Source organism: Arachis duranensis, chromosome 2 (genome assembly GCF_000817695.3).
Source record: "Arachis duranensis cultivar V14167 chromosome 2, aradu.V14167.gnm2.J7QH, whole genome shotgun sequence".
Classification (NCBI taxonomy): Eukaryota; Viridiplantae; Streptophyta; class Magnoliopsida; order Fabales; family Fabaceae; genus Arachis; species Arachis duranensis.
In genome coordinates, this window is record NC_029773.3 from 71672747 (window position 1) to 71679176 (window position 6430).

At 30.3% G+C, this 6430-nt stretch overlaps 1 long non-coding RNA gene across 3 annotated transcripts; it reads left to right on the forward strand.

Annotated features, from left to right (window-relative positions):
• Nucleotides 1-1002: 1002 nt before the first annotated feature.
• Nucleotides 1003-4762, forward strand: LOC107474851 (uncharacterized). 3 transcript variants are annotated; one of them, XR_001589385.3, is made up of 6 exons: nucleotides 1003-1120; nucleotides 1630-1730; nucleotides 2003-2086; nucleotides 2468-3001; nucleotides 3617-3795; nucleotides 4456-4762. It is a non-coding gene; the product is annotated as an uncharacterized LOC107474851 (long non-coding RNA). The 3 variants fall into 3 exon arrangements; XR_008006059.1 differs by lacking the exon at nucleotides 1003-1120 and having other exon boundaries at nucleotides 1251-1730; nucleotides 2468-2613; nucleotides 2739-3001; XR_002370839.2 differs by lacking the exon at nucleotides 2003-2086.
• The last annotated feature ends 1668 nt before the right edge of the window (nucleotides 4763-6430 follow it).

The window sequence follows — 6430 nt, forward strand, 5'->3', positions numbered from 1 at the left end:
ATTAAAATAAAAAAAAATATTTTTAATTAATAATTGATAAGTAGTTTAATAATAAATTAAATATTGATTTTATATAATTAAAATAAAGATATTTTTAAATTAGTATAAGTATGCATTATTCATTAAATGCATTCATTTTGGAGGGAAAATAGGTTCACGAGAAAGTGATACATCACTTTCATTAGTCGGGGGAAAACCCAGAATCAGTGAAGACAACTCGATGAGGTATTTTATGGATGTGTTGCATTGTAAATGATTGTGGCAAAAGACAATCGAACTGGAACATTAGACGATAAGAATAACTTAGAGTAACAACAATTAATAAATTATTAAAAGAATAATATAATAGAATGAGTATATGAAAAATATTATAAAAAATTATAAATTGTACCTTGAAAGGATCAACTTCAATAAAAAAGGAAGAATACATTCTTATTCTATGAAGTAGTAAAAAAATACTAAATATAAAATTATGAGCTGACTCTCAAATTTAGATTCATGTACCACAGAAAAACACTATTTATAGACTTTAGTAAAACAAAAATAAATATGTAAATTACTTATTATTAAGGCAATTTTTTATTATGTACAGTAATTACGCATTATAATTGATAAGTAGTTTAATAGTGCATTAAATATTGATTTGATATAATTATAATGAAGATATGTTCCTAAATTAGTACAATTATATATTATTCATTAAATATTAATTATAATATAATAATATAATTATAATAAAGGTATTTTTTATAAAATAATTTAGAATAGATGAAAAATTTTATTCGTTTTGGAGGGAAAACGGACTCACGAGAGATCGACACATCACTTTTGTTAGCGGGGAAAAACCCAGTTTTAGTATATTAAGTAGATTATATAATATAATCTATTCTAAAAAGATAGATTTTTCTTTATTTTTTGGTGTGAAAATATTTAAGTAGACCAAATAGTATCCACTTTAAATAATAATAATAATTTTGAAAATAATAATACACTTTAAAATATTTTAGTTTTGAAGAACGGAAAAGAATGACAAGCTGGCGATGGCAAACTAAGACAGTACTCCAATAGCACCGAATAGAGAAAGATTTTTTATCTAGTTCTGTGCAGTTTTAGGTGGAAGGTTGGGCTTTCTGAATTTAGTAATTTTATTATTCTGTTTTTTCATGAGGGTTCAGTGTTTACTTTTTTATTATTGCAATTTGCTTATGATTTTGTATCCTTCTTTGTTAGGGTTTATTGATTTTGCATTTTGCTTCATTATGATTCTGCATTTTGCATTTTAGGCATAAAACAAACAAAAGAAAATTCCATTATGCTAGTTTATGATGTTTAATTGAAATGTTTCCAGTTTTCAAAAAAGCATCCATTTGATGTATTACTATGTCTCTGGACCTGGAATAAAAACTACGGGTGAAACGTTAATCCTATAGTAATCAGTGATTAATTCATGATTGGTTCTGTGTGATGAATTTGAGCTTGCTTTGCTGCTGATTCATTGACATAATAAGCTTGTGATATTCTAATGAGAACCCTCTCTGCTGGTGTTCTATCCCTGTGAGATTCCTTTTATATCATTCAAACAATATTTATGGTTGAATTTGAATTTTTTGCATATGGTCACATCATCAGAAGTGGGATGATCACCGTGCAATCATGGCTGTTGGTGTGGTTGATGGAAGTTCCGAATCCATTTTCCATACTCTTATGTCACTTGGTCCTTCAAGATCAGCGTAAGTCCATTAAGTTAACATGGCATTCTTATAGTAGACTTTTTATGTTGTTCCCATTTTCCTTTAGGAAGGTCATATCTTCTTATTGGATGCTTTATTTGAAAATCTAGGCCTCAACATTAAATAAAGATTCATTGTCTTCAAATAAGAATTGTAATCGGATAGGTCAGAGCCTTTCGAAAAGTGCAATTTTACTAGCTACGATTACTGTTGCCATTTGCATTGTGGTATTATTGAGTTCGTTTCTATGCCTATTATTTATTGACTTGTAGATGGGATTTCTGTTTCTACAAAGGCAGTGTGGTTGAGCACACTGACGTCATTCACAAAGAGCTGTATAGGGATTGGTTGCCTTGGTATGATTCAAACATGAAGCCTTCAATGCTGATTATGTATCACTACTTGTTTCAAGGCATTAATAATTTCATACCCTTATTTGGTGCCTTAAAAAATTCTACTAATCACAACTAATATGTAAAGTTGTTTTACTCCATAAATTTATATATATGGCATACAGAACTGGAAACAAAAATATATAAAGTCAAAACCAATCTTTAAATGTGCTAATGGGAGTTTTCTTTTTCTTTTAACACAGAGTAATTGCTTTTTTTCAGTGAACATCTTCGCTTTTAGGCTTTTTGCATTGTCCATGTATGTTTATTTCAATTATTTGTGGATTTGTAAGAATAGTTGTCATACTTCTTCATGATTAGTTGTTATTTTGTTTTGCATTGCAGATTTATTTTCATAAGAATTATCAGAAGTTGGATTGAACTACTTTATCTGCTTGTGGATGGAGTGGCACACCCTTGATATCATCACTTCCTCTTGATTGGTTGTAGCTGCCGTCCAGCCTCCGCAATATCTGTAGAGAAAGAAAAAGGTCACTTTCTGTTGCTATCAGAAACTTTTCAACTTTCATATTTAAAATTATGTTTCATAAATGAGAATGTTTGGGTTATTGCTTGGAGTTCTTTTGGCAATGACATATAGCTCGCTGTTCAATAGAGTGCAGTTCTTAGCAGATTCTTGAGCTAATTTTCTCTTTTATCTGTGTCTGTCTCTTCAATTTCCTTGTCTATAATTGTAAGTCTGTATGTTCTTTCCTAATTTTTGGTTTATATCTAACATTTAAATGGATCTGTCAATGTGGTGTCATTTACATTATCTGAATATTTTCTGCAAAAATTTTCCATTCAAGCAAGGAAAATGAAGTGCACACTAGCTTCACGCATTGATATAATTAGTACAAGAGAAAGCACAGAAATAGGGTAAGCCACATCTATGAATTCTTTTTATACATCTGTTGTTGTCCTTTTTTTAATTATTTTTCATTTATTAATGCTGATTAGAAGAGTTCAAGCTCAAATAGTTTTACCAGCAACTTGATAGATGATGAACTCGTAAAATTATGAAGACTATATCTAATTTATTTTCTCATGTTGTATGGAAATTTCTATTCTTTGCAAGTAGTTATGTCATGGTTGCTTGTATTTGGTTAGCCATGTATACTCTCTTATTCTTTGCTAAAATATACCAAAGGAAATTCATATTTTGTGGTGTGGCAAACCTTTAATGTCATGACATCTCTTAATTAGTTGGAGCTGCCTTTCCAGTCTTTGGAATGTTTGCTGAGAAAGAAAAAGGTCACTTTCTGTTGCTATTGGAAACTCATCAACCTTTATACTCTAAATATTTGGATATTGCTTGCGATTCTTGGAAATGGCATATATAGGGCTGGTTCATAGCAGATTCTTGGTTTATGCTTCTTATTAAGTCTTTATTGGCCTTTTCATTTTCCCTGTTTAAATTTTAAGTCTGCCCTTCCTAGTTTTTGGTTTATATCTAATATTTATCTAACTGTTTGGAATTTCTTTCTATTTCAGGGACAGCAAGCTGAATATGACTTTAAAGGGGGTGCACAGGTGCAAATTCTATGTGCAGAACCAGATTCACAAAAGGCACCAATTGACAATGATTTATCAGATAGTGAAATGAATTCAAAAGATACAAAGGAAATGGTCCCAGTCCGCCATTCAGGAAGAATTACAAGAAAATCATATAAGTATGACGTATATTAGTTTACTTGATGTGTGCCAGTATAAAGTCATGAAAAATTATCATGGTTTGGTCATGTTAGCAGGAGATTAAATAAAATTATTAAGAACTCCGTATTTTTAAATGCTTGCCTATGGACATGCTTTGTAATTGGAGACATTCTTCAATCTATGTAGTCAACTCCTCTTAGTCAAGAAAGGCTTTTTAATTCTTGTTGATGATAATGTTGATTTGTAAACAGAATTCTTCCATATTTCTTTATGCGTACTGGTAACTGGACATAAAATCATGAAAAGTTATGGTGTTCTTATAAACACATTATTGCCATATTGTGAAGTTGTGCTGGAACCAGGGGCCTAATCTGCCTTGAAACTTAGTGCTAAAATGTTCCTTTATAATTTTCTGTTAAACTATTTTGCTGAGTTATTTAGGAGAATGATCTGACTTAAATTAGTATTATTGTGACTGAAGGTCGTACTCATGTGGTTCTTTTTTTGGATCAGATTTGCAGAACTTTACCCTCATTACTTGCAACTGCGTTCAACATTATTTGTCCTTTTTGGTTTTTGTTTCTTTGATCATCATTAAAATGTAGGAAATTAGAAATTCATTGATCTTTTATTTTATATTGAAGTTTTATTCTATCTTTGTTAACTCATCAATACAGGGAAAAAGTCCATGCCCTGTAGTTGTTGACATTGATAATGAGGATACTATAGAAGTGGATCAAGTTCGAGAGGAAAATAAAGAGCATGCTTCAGGCTCTAAGAAAGTTTCTCGATCTGTTTCAGCCATTGCAAATAATGAAGTTGTGTCTAGTAACAATGCAAATAATATTCTTTTGGAAGATTTGAAGCTTTTCGCTCACAATGGATGATTAGAAATCATGAAGTTTCATATTTTGTAATAAAGTATTTATAAAGAAAGTAGATAATGTAATGGTTGTTGGAATTGTAATTCATGTGTTAAGAATTTATGGGTAATGATTATGATTTTGATTTTTGGAATTTTGTTAGAGCATGTCATGTGATTAAACACTTTTTTAGTGATAACTTTATGAAGGTTGGATTAGTTGATTTAAAATTATTGGCCATTGCCTAAATTTCAAAATTATTTATGAATTTTGTAAGGTTTTATTACGAAGATTAAAAAAGAATAATAGGTTACTGAATAAATTTATAACCACGCTTTAAAAGAGTGGCCATATTGGACAGTAATCATCAACAGTCACGCTTTAAAAGCATGGCTATATCTCTCACATACAGCCACGTTTTTAAGTGTGGCAATCTGTAAAAGTGTGGCAAAAAATAAAGCGTGATGATAGGTCACCAAAAGCATAGCGATAGAGCTACCGGCACGCTTGCAGATGTGACCCTTTTAAAAGCGTGCTGGTAGCTCAAAAAGCATGGCAAAAAGCTATCGTTATGCTTTTTTCAGCTTTTTGCCACGCTTTAACAATAGAAATGTTTTCTTGTAGTGAATAGATATTAAATTTAATTAATTAGGAGGATTTATCATTATTATGTTTTTCCATTCTTTTCATTAGCAAAGAGAACGTGAGTTGGACACAAGTCGGTTTTGGATTCTATTTCTCTATTAATTATTAGGATTTTTTATTTAATTTGTGAAATGCACTTTGTTATGGAACTTTTGAATGAGAATTCTTGATGAAAAAAGAAGGGGGGATAACAGTAAAGAACAGAGATAAAAGGCAGAGAAAAAGAAGAAGAGTGAAAGAGAAATTTAGTGAAAATTGTAAACTGAAAAGTGTGTACAGGGTTTGCCAAAAACAGAGTAATAGAAAATTTGTTAGAACTGTCATAAGTTCATAACTGACTCCTACCCTTCAAACTCGTTATTCCTTATCTGTTGTAACTACTTTTCTCTTTTCACTACTAAATTGTAGCATTTGAACCATTGATAAATAAATAAATAAATTAACGTCATTAGATTCAAATGTATTTATACATGTATTTGCATCTTAGATATAAAACTACCAATCTGTTTGTCTACAGTTTAGATGCTTGTTTTCATGAAGGTATTTGTATTTTGTTAAACCATGTTGGGATCATAGGGTAATAGATCAAAAAGAATGTGGTTAGGCTTATAGTTAAAGAAAATCAAGATTGTAAGTTACAAGTTTGTTATACATTCTGTTATATTGTTAGACTGTTTACTTGTGGTTTAAGTCACTGAATCTGTATAAAGTAGTGCGGCTCTATGCTTTTCCATTCTTTTCTTTAGCAATGAAGAGAACGTGAGTTGTAACTGTTAGCCAAAAACAGAATAACAGAAAATCTGTTACAACTGTCATGACTGACTCCTTATTCTTCTTAAAAGTAGTTATACATGTATTTGCATCTTAAATATAAAACTACTGATCTTCTTGTCCACAGTTTAGATGCTTGTATCCATGAATGTATTTGTATTTTGTTAAATCTAAAACTTGTACTTTAAGAGTCAAATCCAACCATTCTTAGCACCTCTTGCAACTTTGCTCTATGGTTTTTCATTCGTTTATTTGACAATAAAGTGAAAGTGAATTGAACAAAAATTTTAGAAAGGAAAAGTGTAACCTCTTATATAAACACTAAATATAAAGGCAGTAGGAAATTAAATTCAAATTTATCTATCAATCAGTT